This window comes from Triticum aestivum, chromosome 2D, assembly GCF_018294505.1.
Source record: "Triticum aestivum cultivar Chinese Spring chromosome 2D, IWGSC CS RefSeq v2.1, whole genome shotgun sequence".
NCBI classification, from domain to species: Eukaryota; Viridiplantae; Streptophyta; class Magnoliopsida; order Poales; family Poaceae; genus Triticum; species Triticum aestivum.
The window spans coordinates 601,227,345-601,250,882 of NC_057799.1; the positions used below are offsets into that span (position 1 = coordinate 601,227,345).

Below are 23,538 nucleotides of genomic sequence, written 5' to 3' on the forward strand. Positions count from 1 at the left end.
TCCAGCCGTTAGCTTTGTAATCTGCCATTTTGTTACGGGAGAGAAAATAAGAAGAGAAAAAAGCAAGAAAAGAGGCAAGCAGTTGCGCCTCGCAAAAACACTGGTGCTTCTGTGTTCGTGTTCATCTCTCTCCCTCATTCGTCTCCACCGTGTTCGCGCGTGTAGCCTCGCGTTTGTCCCAACAGTAGGTCGGGGAGTGAGAACGGGGCAGTGGTCTTCTAGGGGCAGCACACGGTGATACAGAGGCTGGTGGTAATTAATGAAAATTTTCATCTAGAATTAGGACATAATTAAGACCACAGGCCATGCCACATAAGCACATTGTTCCCCATGCACACAAATACAGATCGACTTGTCCAAAAATTACGTCAACAAGATTTGCATCACCTTGCTGGTTCCAGGGTGAGGGACCTACGTAGCCATGGCGAGTTGCTCTTTGATGATACAGGATAGGGGCAATGGCGTGGCCGCAGGGGCCCGCTCATGTTGGCTGCTTGGCTTATGGCGTACCCAGTGGCGCCGTCTCCCTGCCCGTTCGTGTCGTCCACCCACCAGGAGACCAGTGTGGACAGACCTCCCGGTAAGCCTCCATGCCTCTTCTTCATAACTTGGTCAAGGGATGCTGCTTGGACCTTGGTCTCGGCTTTTATGAACTGGACTGCAGCATTCCCTTCTGAGCCAAGCCATTTAGTTGATATCGCCAAACATCTCTTGAACGCTTACAAATGATTCGACTGGTAGGTCCTCCTCTCCTTCACCTGCCACCTTTGTGACCATTTCTGAAAATGTATCCTTTTGGCCACAAATGACAGGAAACACTTAGTTTCTTCAAGAATAAGTTGATTGTGATGGCAACAAGGATTATTACATACCTCGGCTTTGGAATTCTCCGGGAATTGATCTTTGGCTTCTGAAGTTATGTCAATGTCATCACGGTCTAGCATCATAACGTCGGAGAAGGAGGCAATGGCAGATGGTGCTGGAGATGGCGTTGAAGGTGGAGGTGATGCTGCAGGTTGAACAACGTTTGAAGTGGAAGCAAGTGACGGTGATGGATCTAGTTCATGATTAGTAACCTTTTCAATACATTTTTCAGTCTTGTTCAGTTCATCAATGATATTCACTATACTTGGCCTTCTGTGCGGATCCATATCTGTGCAGCTCAGTGCAATCTCAGTGCATCTTATCACTTGTTGGCATTGTGCCTCTAGTTGCGCAGAACTCCATAGAGTCTGCAACCTTTTTCTCCAGTTTTCGTGTACCTTTGTAATCCAAATGTAAAGCTATAATTACAACATACAAATGTGGAACATATCGTAATATTGTTCAAAATAAACATATCTTTTTGTGCAATCAAGGAGATATTATTCTTACTTGATGAAGAAACTCTTGTTGCATTTCATCATGTGTGTCATGGCCGCTAGGCCCTGAAATTATCTTTGTCACTACAACACCCAGACTATAAATGTCAAACTTCTTTGAAACCTTTCTTCCAAATAAGTATTCTGGTGGCATGTATCCACTGCATAGGGCAACATAAATATTACGAAGAGCATTTATTCACTAGAAATTATTTCATTTTCGGGAAGCAATTACTTACAAAGTTCCAATAGGACTTGTGTCATCCTGGTCTGTTCTTCGCCATAGCACTTGGACAAACCAAAATCTGCAAGTTTTGGGGGCATGTTTTCATCTAGAAGTATATTGTCTGGTTTTAGGTCCAGATGATAAAATGGTTTTTCGAATCCTTCATGAAGGTATCTTAAGCCTTCACAAACCCCTTTGATAATTTTGTAACGTGATTGCCAATCAAGTCCATTGCATTCATCTGCAAAATTATTATACAAAGAGCTTGTCATTGGAATCCAGATATAGATGACATTTTTCTTCACATCGTTAATAAGTATGTACATAGTATAATTGAAGTGGAGCAGAGCCTCATTACCGGACAGATGATTATGAAGGCTCCCCTTGGGCATATACTCGAAGCAAAGTGCTTTGTCTGTTGTTTCGCCAAAAACAATGGTTCCTTCATAGTCTGCATGTTGGCGTTGTGTTTCATAGCAGTAGCCAACTAACCTTACGATGTTCGGATGCTTTAGCATCATAAGGTTTTTAAACTCACGTATGAATTGTTCATCATCAATTGTTTGCTTTAGATTATAGAGCAGCTTCACAGCAACCACTTGTCCGTCGTCGTCGCACACACCCTACTCAGGGATGTATTAATTAGCAGCATACAACATCGATCATGACAAGTAGAAAATCTAGATTGGTTACGTGTCACAACTATGGTTTTGAATTTCGGCTTCAGAAATATTTTGGTCAAAGGACCAAAATTTCCACTATAATTCAATTGACAATCAACATTTCAAAAATTGAAAATTATTTTAAATTTCTGTGTCCTACTGTAACAACAAAAATATTTTGATCAAAGGGCTATTATTTCCGTATCTATTGATATGACTGAAATTTTAAAAATTAAATGAAATCTCATTGAAAGTGGAAACCACAAATGAAATTTCCTGAATCTTACCCTGTAAACTTTTCCATATGCACCTTTACCAAGTACTCGCTCCTCTGCGAAATTCGTTGTGATCTTTCTTAATAATTCCATCTTTACACTGGTTGGCTCCATGGCTTCAGCACTGTGTAACCTTTCCCCAGCGGCAGTGTCTCTGCAGGTACAAATTAAACCCACATGCACGGCCGGTTTAGAAAATATAAATTAACAATGAACCAATCTAGGTAGCCAGCTTGGGTGAAGTAACAGCCATAAAATCTGGATGGAGTGAGATGAGATGTAGCACATAACCTGCAAGCTAGGTAGCCAGCTTGGGTGATGTAGCAATAGCCACCGGAGAGAAGAGGACCGATTGTTAACTTGGCCGCTTCATCCGACAAAAGAGCGGCTCCATCCGAGCTGTTAAGCAAGGAGAGTACACTGTCGTCGGTGTCGACCTGAGTGTGTATACATACATGGACAGGGACAAGTTAAGATAAGGACGTCTGGATCAAACACTAGAGATGGTGCATGCATACAGAGTTTTGTCAATGATACTTACCTGAGGTGGCGATGGCTCAACATGGCGTGCAAACGGGTCGTGGTAACAAGCTGACATGTTGTCGGTAGAGACTTGGCTTTCACTTTCAGAATCACTAACGCTCGTTTCCTGTGTGCGTGGTTAAAAACAATCAGCGCAAGTATGTATGCAGATGATAGCTAGGTAGCGAAAGAACTAGCTAATAATTAATCAACTGAACGTGGACAGTTGAGTTGCTGCATGAGTATACATAATTATAATTCAAAATGATCATCTACATTTTTGTTTGATTACCTGAAATGAAGAGGAACATAACTCGTCGTTCCATCTCTTTATGGTGACGACTGGTCTGTTGGGATGTTGTTGGCTCGCCTGTCCCAGCGCTTCCTCTGCCTCACGCACCTCCGCGGGGCCGCAGCCCCTGCAGTCGAGGTGGTATGTGGCCTTCTCGAGTAGGGGCATGTTCCCCAGCAGGCCAACGTCCACCCCTATGATGCCGCAAACCTCCAGCTGCTGAATTAGTGGCAGCGCCCCATCGCCGCATACCAGCTCTATGTTGGTGTTGAGGCACTCTAACACCTTGAACTCGTCCCTGCCGGCGGTGTACGACAGGCGATACTTGTCCTCCTCCATGTGGAGGTAGAGAGAGCGGAGTGACGGCATCTGCCCAAGGATCTCCAGGTGTTGTGCCTGCAAGGTCTCCACCTGCAGCAGTAGTTTGTAGAGTTTCGGAGCAGACGAGTGATGGATCCACGGTGTCTCCTTGGGTAGGATGGCCCCGAACAGCAGCAGCTGCCGGAGCTCTGGGAAGGGCACGTTGTCACCCCAGCTGTTGAGGCGGATCTTTCCCTCTGTGCTGAACCAGAACTGCAGGACCTGGAGCTTGTTCAGATGGACCAGAGATTCCACCAGCTTCTTCTGCATGCCCTCGTCCACCTCGTCAAAGTGCATCACCAGCACCCGCATCTTGCTCAGCTTCCGGAGCTCGGCGGCGAAGTCCGGGGACTTGTCCGCAGAGTGCAGCCACAGCTCTTCCAGGCACGTCAGCTTCCCCGCCCGACCCATCATCCTCGTGCCTTTGCCAGCACGCAGACACCTAAGCTTCCCTAGCTCCCCGACGAACGGTGGCAGCTCTCGGATGCCAGTCGCCGTCACGTCGAGTATCTGTAGGAGCTGGAGGCGTCCTATTTTGCTTGGGAGCTCGGCTATGGGTGTGCCCACAAGCCCAATATACTTAAGCACTTTCAATCTGCTGAGCTGCTAAAGATTGCAATCTCTGACGGATAAATCACAGCTCTCCAAATCTATTACACGAAGCCGTTTAAACCTCCGGAGCGGTGGCAAGCTACTACCGGCGCATGCATAGAGTGACAACACGTCCCCCACTTCCAGGCTAGTGTTTTGATTTTGGCCCTTGTGGATGGCTAATCTATGAATGGATCCGGTTTGGGATGTGCTCTCCTGCTGATTTATGCCTATAACAGTGGAGACGTTCTCGCTGCTTGACAGGTGTCTGATGAGGTCAAGCATCAAAACGTGGACACGGCAGCCACCTTGGCTGGGGTCAAGAGGGCTCACCGCCCACTGGATCATGCACCTATCTAGTAGCTCGTTGAAATAGGTCTCCCCAGTTTCAAATAACCCATCAGGAACAAGGCCTTCTGCTACCCACCTCCATATCAGCATATTCTTCTCGATCCAGTGGTCTTCTGGGAATAGGCTTAGGTACAGAAAGCATTGCTTGATATTATAGGGTAGATCATAAAAGCTATAAGACAACACCTTCCTTATGTACCGGAAAGCCCTCGTCCTCCCTGTGCTCATACACCCTACACACCGCCGCCTCCCCTTGAATTGATTTCTGACAAACACTCTACCTATCATAATGATGGCTATTGGCACACCACCACATTTAAGCAACATTCTTTTATCTGGCACCATGACAAATTGATGTTCATATCTTTCAGCCCCAGCTTTGGCACGGAGTAACTCATACGCCTTGACAGGGTGGAGCGGCCTCAGTGTGTACACGACGCCACCAACTCCTTTGGCAATATTGAGGTTACGAGTCGTGGTGATGAGTTTACTTCCAACACCGCCCTTTAAAACACGTTCAACGAAGCAACATGTTTCCATATCCCATATATCATCAATGACAAATAAGCACCTATCCACACCGGAAGGTCAGAGGCTTGAATCAACATGCATGAAAAATCTGATCGATTAAACTCTGAATGCAGGGGGAGAGAATAAAGAGAGGAATAAAGAGATGCATGATTTACCAATACCTCGGTTCATTGTAAAATATATACAATGATGTTGGATTTACTGTTTGTTGTTAACATGGTATTATCGGTGTCATCACAAAGTTAAGGTACATTTTCCAACGAGTCTAGTGTCACTTTCCAATGATGTTGGATATACTACTTTATCATTCTAATTATGTTCATATACTATGTATAAGATAATTCAAAGTGAGTTACATGAAAAAATTGCAAGTTGCCCATGGTTTTTATTATATTTGTGAAACACATAATATTTGTACGTAAAAAAGAGTGTACTTAAAATACGATACATACTACCTGAAAATTAGTATATATACTACCTAAACATTCTTATATACTACATACTTCACGTATATACTCTTTAATTTGACAGATACTACATACAACTCACTTTGAATTATCTTATATACTTGCAATTTTTTCATGTAACTCACTTTGAATTATCTTATGTATAGTATATGAACATACTTAGAATGATAAAGTAGTATATATATTACCACATGGTAGTATATGAGATATATGGGGTAACTACCCCTATATATACATACTTAGAATGAAAAAGTAGTATATATATCATAGGCACTGGGCGCAGCAACACCACCCCTAGCAGTATAAGAGCAACTGGGGGCATCAATCGTGAACATGCTGCCGCGAAGTGATGAAGCCACATACGACGAACCATGTGCTCCAAGGCGGCACCTTCAGAAAAGTTATGACACCGGAGCGCTGCCACCGTCCGATCCGAGGATCGGAGTTTCCTCTGGAGCAACACGACGGGCAATGAGAGTCGCGACGACGCCTTCAAGAAGGAACGAGCTTCGCCGCCGCCGGTCCATCCGAAGATAGAACATGTTTTCACCCCCGGCCGACACTCACCGCCACTGAATGCCACACCCTGACTACCACGCTGCCCGCACGGCCATAGTCATCGGGCAGCACCAAGCGACGGGCTCTGCCATGAGCACCGCACTACCACCACTAGGGCCGCCGTCCCGGCATCCAAGACCTTGACATCACCTCACCCGAGACCCGCCGCTACCCCAACCAAAGAGACGAGCGGAAAGACCCCACCTTCCGCACACACACTAGGCCACTGCCCAACCTGCGCCGCCCGGCAAGCTCCAAGCATAGGAGCCGCCGAGCACGCACCCGCGCCACCAGACAGCCGCCCGAAGCTGGTCCGCACTGCCACCACCGCCACCACTCCACTGCTACCTCCGCCCGGCAGCAAGAAGCAACCGACCACAGCCCAAGCCATCCCGCGCCGCCCGCCATGGTGGCCGCTACATCTAGGTCATCCCACGTCACCTGCTGAAGCAAGACCACCAGATCAGGCACCACCCCCGCAGCGCGCCACCACCAGGAGGCATGCACGCAACCACCGGAAGGGAGGCTGCCTCGTGCCACCATGGCAGCCGTCGCGTCAGATCTATGGAGGGTGAGCCCTAGCAGACCCGACCGAAGGGGCCGGCAGAGCACGCTCATCCCCGCCGCTGTGAAGCCGCCATGCCGCCAACGAGCACCTGCACAGCTGCTGGAGCCACGTGCCACTGCGCCGCCATGTCCCGCACCAACATGGCGCCTCCACCCAGCGGCCGTGTCCCGCGCCACCACCTGCTGAGGGAGGAGGAAGGACTCCCGCCGCCGCCGCCCGGGCTTCGCCCGGTCGCGCCCTCAGGCGGCAGCGAGAGGTAGGTGGAGGAAGGGAGCGGCACTGGGTCGCCTGTCGGGTCGCGAGAGCCGAGCAAGCAAGCGGTATCACTTTCATATATATAGGGGAAGCCATATAATCAAAATCACATATTAACAATTTGAGCAGTTTTAACATGGCCCCTCTTAGCTCCTTTTCATATGAGAAGCACAAGTATAAAATAGATATGAGCCATTGATCTTATTAATTAGTGGTCTGATTAACTCTTATTTTTTTTACCTCACATGTAAAAAAGTGAGGGTAAGAGGGACCATGATTTAGACCACGGAAGATTGACTGTGCACATGTATGTACCGCACAACCACAATGAATGTCAGAAAGATCAGATAAATAACCCACCTAATGATTGTTAGCAATGAGATGCATGCAATTTCATTATTTATCCGTGTTTATGCGCAGTTCTGAATTCTTAATTTCTGTAACGATCATATATGTAGACCATGTATTCTCCTAGTTTTTTACACTTCACTGAGATGGTAGATGACCCTCATCAACTCAAGCGCGGCTAGCAACGATAGATCTATGTATGGGAATAGAAACCATGCGTACCTCTTATCCACCAAGAAGTTCTGCAGCTGGCTGATTTGCTGGTGTTGGTCTGGTTCGTGACCATAAATATCTATGTGAAGTTTGTCGAAGATGTTGGTCAGAACCTTCTTCATGTCAGCTCTCAGACCGACGAAGACAAAGGCCTCACAATCAAAGCCCCCTTTCGTCTTCATCTCGCCGTAGACTGCTTGAGCAAGGGTGGTCTTGCCCATTCCCCCCATCCCGACAATGGAGACATGATCACCCTTCGACAGCTTGTTGGTTAGCTCGGCAATTGGCCCTTCCATACCAACAAGCAGGCTAGATTCGCTTACCCCGGGGGACATGGCAAACATACCAGGGTCCCATGTGGAAGTACTATGCAGGGAACCCCTACAAGGATACGGACCATACTGTTGATGCATCTCCATAAACTTGATGAGTGTTTCTTTGATGTAGGTGGCTATCTCATGGTTAATTTTGCGCTTGCTCGCGCCAGGAAGAAAGGTGTCCTCCATGAAGGAGTGGAGGCGTGTCTCGATGGCACAAGATAGCTCCCTGACCTGGGGCACCCTGAGCATCACACTCGATTCGAGCTGGCTCGGCGGCATGCTGGATACATCATCAAGGAAATCGTGCATGCTGCTCAGCTCGGCCTGCAGGTTCCACAGCTCGCCCTTCACGGTCTTGTCCATGCCCCAGTCACCCTTGAGCAGCTTATCAAGAGACGGCACCGCTGAGCTGACCTCCAACGCCATGCTCGATCTCGCGGTGGACTCTCACCCTCGCTTGCTAGCTAATTTCTTCTCCCTTTTTTTCCTACTGCTCTCTCTATACCTCCTTTGAGAAACTCTTGCTTGGTAGCGGGATTGCTTGGCTCTCTCTATACCTCTCTCTATACATATTGGCTATAACTTAGCTGCTGCTGGAGCTAGGAAGATATACAAGAGCTGCCTGTTTAGTGGATGTGGATGCATAGATATTTTGTTGATCAGATCTGGACACATGGGGATTTCATCGAGGCATTTGACCAGATCTGGAGCCATGGTGCCTCGCGTGCCGCTACGCGACGTCGAAAAAGACACTGCCTCACTGATCTAGGCAGAAGGCGAGTGCACTTCACGTGCCTGCAATTTATTAAGCTAATATACTTGTACTACATATATTAATTGTGAGATAATCAAGGAGCCGCACGTCGTTCCATGCCATGGCATACAGCCACTCACATGGGCGTGAAGACCTTGTTCATACCTACTGTAGGCTCCTGAACCATATGCGGGCATGTGGCTACCCCTTGCCATGACAGTTCCAACTTGTTCATACCTAGTACTACTTTGAGATCTCTTTAATGTTCAGAAGTACTAGTACTACTAACAGTCTCAGAAACCAAAACATCTCTCACTACTATCAAACTACAATCTAAGAAACGAAGTATTACAACTACAGGATCCGGGTGCTTTGCCGAGTGTTGCGCACACTGGGCAAAGGCCTCTTTCCAGTGGGCAAAGGCCAAGTGCCGTCCCAGCGACAATCAGCAAAACTGGGAGCACAACAGCACACCATGTGTCCATGATTTGCTGAGTGTCTAGTAGACGCGGGCACTCAGCAAAATTGTGTAGGCAAAAGCCCATCAGCGGGCATGGGCGGGGCTAGCATAGGGCACCATGTGTCCAGTTTGTCACCTATAGTTTTGAAAACCTGACTAAACAGGCCGTTCGACCAGAGAAAACCAGAACCGGCGCCTGGTCCGGTTTTTTCACAAACACCGGATTTTATTCATTTAGCGGTAGCTGTTAGAGTAGTCATTATGGTATACGACTTCTAGTCCAAGTCAGTTTTGTACCCCTACCCTAAGTCGGTTTGTACCCTCTTATATCTCTTGTATGCCGCATCAAATCATCAATAAGCAACAGTTTTATTCAGCTTTCATGGTATCAGATACCGGTCCCAGGGTTTAGGGTATGGCTCCGCCAACGCCGCCGCCGCCGCCGCCGCCCGGCTACTTCGAGCGCCGGGCCGCACTCATCGCCAAGGCTGCCAACGCCGCGGCCGCTTCTCTCTCGGCCCTCACCATAGCTCCACAAAACTACCCTGCACCCATCCTCGCCGCACCAATATCTCTTGCTGACACAATCTCCGACGTCAACCCCTACATCCCCATAGTTCTTGATCTCGCCGCCCACAACTACTACCATTGGAGACATCTCTTCGATCTCCACCTCGGCCGCTGCAACCTGCGCTCGCATGTCGCCGCCAACTGTCTTCCCCGCCCCGACGATCCGCAATGGTTGAAAGACGATCTCGCGATCGTCCAGTGGTTCTACACCCGCATCACCACCGAGATCTTCAACATGCTCGATCACGACGACTCCCTCCGTCAACTCTTCCAAAGCAACACCGACGCTCGGAAAACCGCTCTCCACACCGAGCTTCGCAATATGGTGCAAGGAGACGCCCCGGTGAACCTGTTTTGCCAGCGCGTTAAGACCATTGGTGATGAGCTCCGCGAACTCGGCGATACAGTTAGCGACTCACAGCTAATCAATATCGTCGTCGTCAGCCTCAGCGAAGACTTTGACAAGCAAGCCTCGTTCATACCGATGATACGGCCCCCTCCTACCTTCGCTGAAGTTCGTTCCTTGCTACAACTCGCGGCGGAAACACAAGCTCGCAAGGACTCTCGCCCCAAGGTCTTTCATGCTGCGGCTCGTCCTCCTCTGTCGTCTACACCAGCGCCGCCTTCCATGCCGGCTCCTGCCGCCGGGCCGTCCGCATCGTCATGCGTTCAACCGCCCCCAGGCTGACGTCCTAGTCCGAACTACCGCGGCAAAACTCCTATCTACAGGCCGCCGTCGACTCGTTCGGTTCCGCCTACGACATCACCAACACCGAGTCCTACACCACCCACCAGTGCTCCATCTGCGGTTGCATGGCGGCCTCCTCATGATCCTTGGACGGGGCTTGTTCAAGCATGGCCCATGCCCTGGTCCGCTCCGTCCACCCTCGGTGCTCCGCCGGCATACTCAGGTGCCTGGCAACCCGGCCTTCGGCCGCCTACTGGTGCTCCCGGGGTTCTCAACCCCCGACAGCCGGCCAATGCCTATCACGCCGCCCCGACGTATGCTCCTTATGGTCATTACACCACCGACGGCGGCGCCTACTACACACCTCAGCCGGCCCTGCTCCCGACGCCACCCCCACCACAGCCGGCCAATGCCTACTACACTCCCCAGCCGGCCCTACTGCCTTCACCATCGTATCCGCCGGCACTGCTTCCGACGCCACCCTCACCTGCGACGACGAGTTGGGATCAAGCTGCCTTTCTCCAGGCCATGAATAACTTTGCTACACAAGGAAACTCAGGTACGGATTGGATCTTTGATTCAGGGGCCTCTAGTCATATGTCTGCATCTAGTAATTGGTTATCTTCTTGCACTAAATCTCCTTTCCCTTCCATTATCCTTGGAGATGGATCATCTATTCCTATATATTGTGTTGGTCAGGCTCAACTTCCCTCTTCCACCAAACCTCTTTTACTTCGCGATGTTCTAGTTGCACCCGCCCTCATTAAAAATCTTATCTCTGTTCGCCAATTTACTTGCGACAATCTAGTTTCGGCTGAATTTGACCCTTTTGGTTTATCTGTGAAGGATTACCTGACCAAGGCCGAGATCGCTCACTTCAATAGCTCCGGTGATCTTTATTCTCTTAATGGAGTTCCTGCCGCCACCCCTCCAACATCCATGCTGGCCTCCGTCGATTTCTGGCATCATCGCTTGGGCCATCCCAACCCCGCCGTCTTAGCTTCTATGCTTAGTGAATTTACCATACCATGTAATAGGGACTCTCATAATTCTGTGTTTTGCGAGTCTTGTCAATTAGGCAAACATGTGCGTCTTCCCTTTAGTTCCTCTAGTTCTTGTAACACTTATCCCTTTGAATTAATACATTGTGATTTATGGACCTCTCCCATTGCAAGTGTTTCGGGTTTTAAATACTACCTTGTTATCCTAGATGATTTCACCCACTTTGTCTGAACTTTTCCTTTACGCAACAAATCCGAGGTCCATTCTCTTTTCCTTAATTTTCAACGCTATGTGTCTGTTCACTTCTTCCTCCCAATTCGCTTTATCCAATGTGACAATGGTTGCAAGTTTGATAACATTAAAAATCGTACTTTCTTCTTACAACATGGCATCCTGCTTAGGTTCTCATGTCCCTACACATCCCCTCAAAATGGTAAAACAGAACGCTCTCTTCGCACCCTCAATGATATAGTTCGCACTCTCCTCATTCAATCATCTATGCCTCCCACGTTTTGGGCTGAAGCCCTACACATGGCCACCTTCCTTCTAAATATTCGACCTTCTAAAACTAAACCCAACACTACTCCCTATTATTCCCTCTTTCTTTCCCACCCCGACTACTCCGCGGTTCGTGTTTTCGGCTGTCTCTGTTTTCTCAATGCCTACACCACTTCTGCAAATAAATTGTCACCACGCTCTATCCCATGTGCTTTTCTCGGCTTCTCTGACGAGCACAAAGGCTATCGCTGTCTCGACCTTCACACCGGACACGTTCATGTCTCTCGTCATGTCACGTTTGCTGAGCACATTTTTCCTTTCTCACAACGCACTACTACACCATCCAACACCCCTAGCTCCACAAACACCCCCTCTCCCCGTCCTTTCCAACTATATACTCCCCTACCTGCCGAACACAACTTATCACCACCACCATTAACACCCACCATAGTCAATCCCAACCATACACTCACCCCACCCGAGACGTCCCCAACACCCCCGGCCCCTGCTCCCTCCCCAACACCCCCGGCCCCTACTCCCACTCCACCACCCAACCCTGCTCCCACTCCACCACCCAGCCCTACTCCTTCGTCCGACTCTTCCGCTGCACCGGACTCACCAGTACCCACCTTACCCCCTCGTGCTATTCCTACAGCAGCCCCGATTAATGATCATCGCATGCGTACTAGGGCCAAATCAGGATTTCATCAACCCCAAGACCGCCTAAACCTTCATACCTCCGTATCTCTCACTTCTCTTCCAAAGAATTACAAAACTGCTCTACTTGATCCCAATTGGGCCGCTGCCATGCAAGAAGAATATAATGCTTTACTTCAAAACAACACCTGGCAACTTGTTCCTCATCCTCCCAATACAAATATTGTTTCTGGCAAATGGATTTTTCGCCAAAAGTTCCACTCCGATGGGAGCCTCTCACGATATAAAGCCAGGTGGGTTTGTCGTGGCTTTTCTCAGCAACAAGGAATTGATTACGAAGAAACCTTCTCTCCTGTTGTTAAACCTAGCACCATTCGCACCGTTCTTAGTGTTGCTTTCTCCTCTTCATGGCCCATTCACCAACTTGATGTTAAAAATGCTTTCCTCCATGGTTCCCTTCAAGAAACTGTCTACTGCCAGCAACCTCTGGGTTTTGAAAATCCATCCTTTCCAACTCATGTATGTCTTCTTCAGAAATCTCTCTACGGTCTTAAACAGGCCCCACGAGCTTGGTTTCAACGCTTCTCCTCCTTCATTCAAACAATAGGCTTCACTCCATCTCTCTCCGACACCTCTCTTTTTGTGTATCATCAAACTTCTGACACTGCCTATTTACTTCTCTATGTAGATGATATCATTCTCACCGCCTCCTCTCAAAAGTTTTTAGATCATATTGTCTCTCTTCTTAGATCTGAATTTTCTATGACTGACCTAGGACTCCTTCATCATTTCTTAGGCATTGTTGTTGTTCGAGATTCCTCCAGCCTTTTTCTTTCCCAACGCCAGTATATTCTTGATCTTCTTAATCGTGCTGGTATGCTTGACTGTCAATCATCTCGCACTCCTATCGATACTAGTTTTAAACTTTCGGCTACCGGTGAACCCTTTTTCGATCCTACTCTCTATCGTAGCCTAACAGGTGCTCTCCAATATCTCACCATTACTCATCCTGAAATCTCTTTTGCTGTTCAACAAGCATGTCTCTATATGCATGATCCCCGGGTTCCTCACTATAATCATGTTAAACGCATTCTTCGGTATTTAAAAGGAACTCTCAATCATGGTCTCCACCTCAATAATTCTTCTCCAAACTCGCTTACCGCATACTCTGATGCAGACTGGGCTGGTTGTCCTGAAACTCGAAGGTCCACTTCCGGTTTTTGTGTTTTTCTTGGTAACAATTTGATTTCTTGGTCTTCGAAAAGACAGGTTACAGTCTCACGTTCGTCGGCCGAGGCTGAGTATCGCGCTGTGGCACATGCCGTTGCAGATACTATCTGGATTCGGCAGTTACTCTCCGAGCTACACAGGCCTATTGAGCAGGCCACTATTGTCTACTGTGACAACATATCAGCAGTCTACATGACCAGCAATCCAGTTCAACACCGACGCACAAAGCATATTGAGATTGATATTCATTTTGTTCGTGAAAAGGTTGCTCTTGGTCAGGTTCGGGTGCTTCATGTTCCCTCTACGGCTCAGTTTGCTGACATTTTCACCAAGGCACTGCCTACTAAGCCGTTTCAAGATATCTGTTTCAGTCTCAACGTCGTCGAGCCTGCCGTTGATACTGCGGGGGGATGTTAGAGTAGTCATTATGGTATACGACTTCTAGTCCAAGTCAGTTTTGTACCCCTACCCCAAGTCGGTTTGTACCCTCTTATATACTCTTGTATGCCGCACCAAATCATCAATAAGCAACAGTTTTATTCAGCTTTCAGTAGCCCATCTAAGTGCAAAATGCCCCTCGGAAAACCAGGAATTACACCCGAAAAAGTTACAATATCATCTAACACTAGAGCCTCCTTGGCGCACATATGTGCAACAGAATTAACATGTCGATTAGCATAATGAAGCTGGAATCCGTGGAAACTTATCATCTCTTCTTGCATCTCCTGTAGAATGTGGTAGCCAATTGATCTATCCACTTGCCTTTCTTCCCATAGGTTCTTGGCATTGAAACAGTCCGTCTCTATGATAATGGACTGGTACCCCTCCTCCTTTGCAAACAGCACGGCATCGCGACACGCCAAAAGCTCCAAGCTAAGAGGGTCAGTGACACCCATGTAGCCGGCACATCTTGCTGGTGAAAAGCACCATCATGATCACGAGTAACCATTCCTGTGGCTCCCTTGCCATTGGCATTATCAACGGCACTGCCGAAGTTTATCTTTAACCATCCCGTTGCGCAACGGGAGGATAGGAATGCATTGGATACCCTCCCGAAAAACTGGTTCACGAAAACTGAAAATGCAACGAAAACTGTGTTTTTATAAGATGATCCTGCGTGGAAAGACGTACTGCTCCTTGATTACCTCGGGAGTAAATATCTTTTTTTTGTTGTGGCGGGAATCTCGGAGTAAATATCAGGTTAATTGCAGAGGCACGTGAACTGTGCTCACTTACCGCCTAGATCAGTGAGTCACTGTATTTTTAGACGTTGCATAGCAGAACGCGAGGCACCATGGGTCAGATCTCACCAACAAAATATTTATGCCTGGATCTAGCTAGTATCTATACGCTCCCAATCCAAGCAAGAGCTTCCCAAAGGTAGTACAGACTACAGACTAGTATCTATACGTTCCCAATCCAAGAAGAAGATGTAAGCTAGCAAGAGAGGGTGAGAGTCCACCGTGCAAGCATGGCCATGGAGGCGGTGGTCTCAACTTCTTTGAGCGGCATCATGTCCTCTCTTGTGAAGTTGGTCGTCAACGAGTGGTGCGTGGAAAAGACCATGAAGGACGAGCTGACGAACCTCTACGACGAGCTTATGAACATGGACGCTTTCCTTGAGGATGTCTCCAGCGTGCCACCGGATCAGCTTGAGTCGCAGGTGAAGCTCAGGGCCCGCGAGGTCAGGGAGCTGTCGCATGCCATCGGGACACACCTCCACTCCTTCATGGCACGCATCGAGTCAACCAAGGGCGCCCTCCTTCCTAGCGTGAGCAAGGTGAACATTCAGCAAGAGATGGACAGATACGTCAAAGAAATCATGAAGAAGGTGGAGAAGGTGAGTAAACGGTATGGCCCTTATCCTTGAAGAGTGCCCTGGAAAGTACATCCTCATTGGAAGTCAGCACACGTATGTTTGCCACGGACACAAGGGAATCTAACCATGTTAGCCTAGAAGGGGCAATTGCCGAGCTAACCAAGAAGCTGTCCAAGAGTGATCATGTCTTCATTGTCGGGATGGGGGGGATGGGCAAGACCACCCTTGCTCGAGCAGTCTACGACAAGATGAAAGGTGATTTTGATTGTGGAGCTTTTGTTCCCATCGGTCAGAGAGCCGACATGAAGAGGGTTCTGATGTACATCTTCGATGGACTTCAAATGGAGATCTATGGTCACGAACCAGACCAACACCAGCTAACCAACCAGCTGCAAAATTTCCTGGTGGATAAGAGGTACGCATGGTTATTCTGATAATATATCTATGCTTGCTAGTAATGTGAGCTGATGAAATGTTTTTATGTGTATGCAAGTTATCCTCATTTACCATCTCTGTAAACAAGCTAGTAAGAGAAACAAACTGTATGTACATATGATCTTATCTGCACATAGAACACACATAAATACAGAAATTATGTGAATGTGCATGTGCGTTTCCTTTCCTACATGTAATTAAATAGCAAAGTTTCAAATAGCCAGCTATAGCCTCCGTATAGCCCCGCTATAGTGTTTTGAGCACGGTGCCGGTAAATGACCGGCTATAGGATTCATGTACAATTGTCCAAAAAAGTACTCAAATAGCCCACTATAGCTCACCAATAGCTGATTTGGAGGACCGCAGCTATTTAGCAAAGCCCACTATTTAAACAATGTCAAATAGTGAATAAATTTTAAAGATTTCATCCCATCAATCAAGTTCATATGTTAGTTAGGCGGGCTATTATTTGTCTAGATTTTTTGACAACTATATATAATCAGTATTTTACAAAGAAACAATGTACTGAGTTATTGGTAACACCTGCATCTCTGTATTCCTATCCTTCCTGCCTTCTCCCCTGCATTTTCAGTTTTCGTGAAGCAGATTTTTTTTGTCATGATCATTCATTCTGGCCTCTTGTCTTTCTGGTGTGATTAGGTGCTTAATTGTCATCGACGATATATGGGATAAGGAAACATGGAACTTTGTTGAACTTGTTTTTAAGGGTTGTGCTGGAATTAGAATCATCACCACCACTCGTAACCGAAATATTGTCAAAGGAGTTGGTGTCACAGTGTACACAATGAAACCACTTTCCCCTGCCGACTCGAAAGAGTTGCTCCGAACCAAAGCTCAAGTTAAAAGCCATGATGCAGAATTTGATACACTGTCAGATCAAGTTTTGCGTAAATGTGGTGGTGTGCCAATAGCTATCACTATGATAGGTGTGTTGCTTGCAGAACATCAAAGCAAAGAGTGGCATGGGGTGTATGATTCTATTGGTTTTGATGAGCACAAGGAGGATGGGGCTTTCCGGCACATAAGGAAGGTGTTATCATATAGCTATTATGCTCTACCCTATAATATCAAGAGATGCTTTTTGTACCTAAGCCTGTTCCCAGAAGACCACTGGATCGAGAAGAATATGCTGATATGGAGGTGGGTTGCAGAAGGCCTTGTCCCTGAGAGGTCATTTGAGATTGGGGAGACCTATTTCAAGGAGCTAATGGATAGGTGCATGATCCAGTGGGCAGTGAGCCCTCATGACCCCAGCCAAGGTGGTTGCCGTGTCCACATTTTGATGCTTCGCGTCATCCGTGACCTGTCAAGCAGCGAGAATTTCTCCACCATGCTAGGCCTAGACATGAAGCAGGAGAGCATATCCAGAACCATACCCATTCATAGATTAGCCATCCACGAAGGCGAAGCAATGGTGGGTCGAAGTCAAAACAGTAGACTGCTGGAAGTGAGGGAGGTGCTGTCATTGTATGACAGCACATGCCCCGGCAGCAGCTTGCCACCACTCCGGGAGTTTGAAAACTTGTGTGTAATGGATCTGGAGAGATGTGATTTATCCTTGAGAGATTCCAATCTGGAGCAGCTCGGCAGATTGAAAGTGCTCAAGTATGTTGGGCTTGTCGGCATATACATGGCCGAGCTCCCAAGGAGAATAGGACGCCTCAAGCTACTAGAGATCCTCGACGTGACGGCAACTGGCATCAGAGAGCTGCCACTGTTCATCGAGGAGCTAAGGAAGCTTAGGTGCCTGCGTGCTGGCAAGGGCACAAGGATGATGGGTCGGGTAGGGATGCTGACGTGCCTGGAAGAGTTGTGGCTGCACTCGGCGGACAAGTCCCCGGACTTCGCCGCCGAGCTCCAGAAGCTGAGCGAGATGCGGGTGCTGGTGATCCACTTGGACGAGGTGGACGAGGGCATGCAGAAGAAGCTGGTGGTGTCCCTTCATAAACTGAGGAAGCTCCAGGTCCTGCAGGTCTGGTCCGACGCAGAGGAGAAGGCATGCCTCGGCAGCCGCGATTGGGAAGGCAGCGTGCCATCCTCGCAGCTCCGGCAGCTGCTCCTCTTGGGGATCATCCTACCCAGGCCGATGCCGTGGATCCACCACTCGCGTGTCCCCAAACTCTCCAAGCTGGTGCTGCAGGTGGAGACCCTGGAGGTGCAACATGTGCAGATCCTCGGGCAGATGCCATCCCTCCGCTCCCTCTGCCTCCACATCCACTGCTACGGCAACCGTTTGCTGTACACCGCCGGCAAGCACGAGTTCATGGTGCTGGCATACCTCTACGTAACCAACATAGAGCTGATATGTGGAGAGGGAGCGCTTCCAAGGATTCAGGAGCTGGAGGTTGGCGGAATCAGGGTGGGGACGGACGTTGGTCTGCGGGGGAACATGCCTCTCCTTGAGAGGGTCAGCTACCATCTCGACTACTTGGGTTGCAGCCCCGTGGAGGTGCACAAGGCAGAAGAAGATCTAAGGCAGGCGAGCCAAGCCCACCCCAACAGTCCAGTCTTCACCATAAAGAGATGGGACGGCGTCGATGTATGTTCCATTTCATTTCAGGTATGAAAATGCTGGTAGATTATGATTTTGAACTAACTATACTCATGCAGCAAGTGAAGTAGCAACTCAACTGTCGACGGACACTTGATTAAATTAGTACTGTAGTTCTTTCTCTAGCAAGCTAGCATCTGCATACTTGCGCTGATTGCTTTTAACCACGCACGCAGGGACCGAGCTGGAGTGATTCTGAATATGAAGGACAAGCCTCTACCGATAGCGTGTCAGCTTGTCTCAACGACCATTTTACAGACAATGTCGAGCCAGCGCCACCTAAGGTACCATTAACAGAACCATGTGTGCATCCACCATCTGTAGTGTTTGATCCATACCGGCCGGCGCGGTTGTCTTCATTTGTTCTTGACCCCACCCCAAGGCAGTCCGTCATAGCGTTGGCGGCCCCGACGGCTCCTCCGGACGTTGATCCGCTGCTGCAGGAGGCCTCCTTGATGGCGCGGAGCTCCAAGGCCAAGCGTACCAAGACGGTGGCGGCGGTGCCGGTGCGCACGAGCTCACGCTCCAAGGGCGCCAAGGGCAACATGCCTTCCTTGCAGCGGGCGCAACTTCTTCAGGCCCAGAAGAATATGGAAATTTCAGGTAATCCACCCCCCGATTCACGGTGCTTGATTCATTTTCGGATGATCATTTGATGGAGGTGTTAGATGCAAGTGGTGTTGACCCCGCTTGTGTGGGTGGTCAACGAGAGCTGATTACTCTGGTGCGCGCTAAGGAGCTGGCGCAGGCCGCGTTCGCGGCTGTTGCTGCAGCGCGTGCCGAACAGAGGACGGAGGGCCCCGAGGGAGGGGCCGTCGCGGTTCTTTCTGTGCCCGAGGAGGAGGGACAGGCAACAGGGGTTGCCCCTTCTCCCTCGCCTTGCAGGGGCAAGGTGAGGCGTGTGGCGAAAGCGGTCACCTCTAGGGGTGTACGGCTTCGCAATCGTGTCATTTAGATGCGAGCGCTATTTTGGAATATCCGTGGCTTTGGCCACATGGGTCGGCGCACCCTCCTCAAAGAGTACATGCGCAAAGAGGACGTGGACATCGTAGGTTTGCAGGAAACTATTAAGACGGATTTCCGCTTTCATGAGCTGCTTTCGCTAGATCCGTTAGAACATTTTGAGTGGCACTTTACTCCCGCGGTAGGGCGCTCGGGGGGCATGTTGATGGGTCTACGCCGCGATGCGTATGACATTATCAACTGGGATAGGGGCTCTTTCTTCTTAGCTGCTCATTTTCGCATTCGTGCTACGCTTCGCGAGTTAGTAGTTATTCAGGTCTATGGACCTGCCGATCATTCCAGATCGGCGGAGTTCTTGGGAGAACTCCAACAGAAAGTCACTACGGTGACAGCCGCGGCACTCCCGGTCCTCGTGGGAGGGGATTTCAACCTAATTAGGTCCAGAGCCGACAAGAATAATGGCATCATTAACTGGCCGAGGGTGGCCATGTTCAATGCGGCTATTGCCACCATGGCACTTAGGGAAGTGGCCAGAACGGGCGCGCGCTTTACTTGGGCTAATAAGCCGCTTGCCCCGGTTCGTTCGGTGCTTGACAGGGTGTTTATGTCGCCGGAGTGGGAAATGGGCTATCCTATGTGCGTGTTGGTCGTTGAGACACGGATTGGATCAGACCACGTTCCGCTAGTCTACTCCTCGAGGGAGGATAGGCTGCGACGCAGCCCACGGTTTTTCTTTGAAACGGCCTGGTTTGAAGTGCCAGGCTTCGAGTCGCTCTTCAAAGAGAAATGGCTAGCGTGCGTGCAGCAGGTCGGACCCCAGCGTGGCCCGATGGAATTTTGGAATGCTGTCGGGGGCCGATTGAGAGCGAGCCTCAAGGGGTGGGGCGCCAACCTAGGGAGGATGGACAAGGAGCACAGAACGCTGATCACGGACGAGATCGCCAGGATCGATGCGCAAGCTGATGCTCGTGTCTTCTCGGAGCAGGACTGGGCTTATCAATACGCTCTTGAGGGGCAGGTCGAGGCCCTACTTCGCGCCGAGGAGGAATACTGGCGGCGGCGTAGTGGGCTAAAATGGACCCTTAAGGGTGACGCCAATACCAAGTATTTCCAAGCATACGCCAACGGTCGGCGTCGTAAATGCGCTATACTCAGGCTTCAATCGGAGCAGGGGCTCTTGCTGCGCCAAGAAGACATTTCGCGACACATTTACGAGTTCTACATCAACCTGATGGGAACAAGTGAGGCCCAGGGAGCGGGCCTTCGTGAGGACGTGTGGGAGGGATCCCAACGCGTGCTAGAAACGGAGAACGACGAGTTGGGACTCGCGTTTCTCCCTGAAGAAATCGACGCCGCTCTCATGGGGATGAAAGTGGACACGGCACCGGGACCGGACGGGTGGCCGGTTGCTATGTTTAAGCGATTTTGGCCCACCCTTAGAGGGCCGATCTTCGAGATATGTAACGGTTTCATGCGGGGCCAGGTAGATATTTCCCGCCTTAACTTTGGAGTGCTCTCGCTCATTCCGAAGGTTCAGGGGGCTGACAACATTAGACAGTATCGCCCGATTGCGTTGATTAATGTGCCTTTTAAGATCTGCGCCAAAGAGAGCGCTACGCGATTAGGTCCGATTGCCCAACGCTCGATCCACCGTAACCAGTCCGCGTTTATCCGTGGGCGTAATATCCTGGAGGGTCCGCTCGCTCTCCAGGAGATTGTCCACGAGCTTAAACGCACGAAGGAACCAGCCGTTCTGTTGAAGCTAGACTTCGAGAAGGCGTATGACCGGGTTAATTGGGATTTCCTGCGCCAAGTGCTCCTGGGTCGTGGGTTCTCCGCGGTGTGGGTTCATCGTGTCTTGCAATTGGTCTCGGGTGGCCAAACTGCAGTGTCGGTGAACGGAGAAATAGGGCATTTCTTCAGGAACAAACGCGGCCTTAGGCAGGGCGACCCGATGTCGCCGCTGCTGTTCAACTTTGTTGTTGATGCGCTGTCCGCTATGCTATCGAAAGCAGCGGCGGCTGGCCATATCCAAGGGCTGGTAGGCCATCTCATTCCAGGGGGAGTGACTCATTTGCAATATGCGGATGATACGCTTTTGATGTTTCACCCGGACCTTCAGAGTATAGCTTCGGTCAAGGCGATTCTCATTAGCTTCGAGCTCATGTCCGGTCTCAAAATCAACTTTCACAAGTGTGAGGTGATTGCGATGGGGGTGGAGCCGGACGAGGGTAGACGTATAGCGGATTGGTTTAATTGCAAAGTTGGCAAATTTCCCTTTACGTACCTCGGGCTTCCGATTGATACCAAACGACCCACGATAGAGGATTGGGATCCGCTGTGCGGCAAGGTGCGCGGGAGGGTGTGCCCCTGGCGAGGGAAATTCCTCTCCAAGGCGGCTAGACTCATTCTTACGAATTCCAGTTTGTCCTCCTTGCCGATGTTTGCCATGGGTTTGTTTCTTCTCGCAGAAGGGGTTCATGCGAAGTTCGACACGCCCCGAGCCAAGTTCTTTTGGGAAGGAACCAGCCCAAACCGTAAATATCATATGGTTAAATGGGCTTCGGTGTGTCGGCCCAAGGCCTTGGGGGGCCTCGAGATCACCAATTCCAGACTCTTAAACATCGCCTTGATGTGTAAGTGGATTTGGAAAATCGCCCAAGGTGCTTCAGGCCTTTGGGCTGATCTCCTCAAGGCCAAGTACTTTCCAGGAGGAAATTTTTTTGAAGGGCGGGCACGGGGCTCCCCCTTCTGGAACGACTTGCAGTCGGTCAAACCGGCGTTCGCCTTGGGGGCGAAATTTTCGATTGGGAACGGACGCTCGACCCGATTCTGGACGGATAGGTGGCTGGGAGCCCAACCTCTATGGATGGAATTCCGGGATTTGTACGAGCTGGCCGTCGGTCCATCCATCACGGTGGCGGCTGCGCTCGCGGCTAGTCCTCCCGTGATCTATTTTAAACGAGAACTAAACGGGTTAGAGCAGACCAATCTCTTGGCTCTGATGCACCTTATTAACCAGATCACCCTTGCGGACGAACCAGATACGGTCAGCTGGGCGCTCACCAGTTCTGGCAAGTTCTCGGTTAACTCACTGTACCGTAGGTTGTGCCGAGGGACGGCACAGCAGGCGATCGCGGGGCTATGGAAAGCGCAGTTGCCCTTGAAGATCAAACTCTTCATGTGGCAATTGTTTCGCGATAAGTTGCCGACCTCCTTAAATGTGGCCAAACGCAATGGGCCGGCCACTGGCCCTTGCGCGTTGTGTGGGGAGCCTGAGGACGCCAGCCATGTGTTCTTCAGGTGTTCCCTTGCTAGATTTGCTTGGAGCGCAGTCCGGTCCGCGGCTGGTGTTCAGTGGGATCCCAGATCGGCCACAGAGCTTACTCACCTTTTAGATACGATTCACGGGAGTGCTAAACGGGTGATGTGGAGATGTGTCGGGGCACTTCTCTGGTCTATATGGCTTACTAGAAACAAATTTACTATTGAGGGTTGCTTTCCTTCGCATCCGGCTAACATCCTCTTCAAATGCAACCTTCTATTGCAGCAGTGGAGTCCGTTGGGGAGGCGCAGGGATACTGAGTTGATCAACACCGCTCAACAACGTTTGCTGCAAGTTTACGTGATGGCTAGGGAGCCTTGACTATGGTGCTGTCCATGGTCCCTTTTGTTGCTTGACGAGCCTACGCGCTCTGTACGGGCTATGCCCTGTAATGTGTCTTCGGTTCGGTTGAGTCGTGCATGAAACTTTCGATGATCCTTTTGCGCTGGCCGGGTAGGTCTGTGGGGTTGTAATATGACTTGTTTACGCTGCCGTTGTGGCTTTATTAATTTAAAGCCGGACGCGTCTATGCGTCTTCGTTTAAAAAAAAATGTATGTATATACACTCAGGTCGACACCGCCAGTGTACTCTCCATGCCTAACAACTTGGATGGAGCCAACCTTTTGTCGGAAGAAGCTGCCAAGTTAACAATCACCCAAGCTGG

At 49.6% G+C, this 23,538-nt stretch overlaps 2 pseudogenes; one reads left to right on the top strand and one right to left on the bottom strand.

Annotated features, from left to right (window-relative positions):
- Positions 1 to 260: 260 nt before the first annotated feature.
- On the bottom strand, positions 261 to 8,487 carry LOC123054860 (putative disease resistance RPP13-like protein 3; annotated as a pseudogene).
- A 6,584-nt stretch (positions 8,488 to 15,071) lies between these two features.
- Positions 15,072 to 23,356, top strand: LOC123054861 (putative inactive disease susceptibility protein LOV1; annotated as a pseudogene).
- Positions 23,357 to 23,538: the final 182 nt, after the last annotated feature.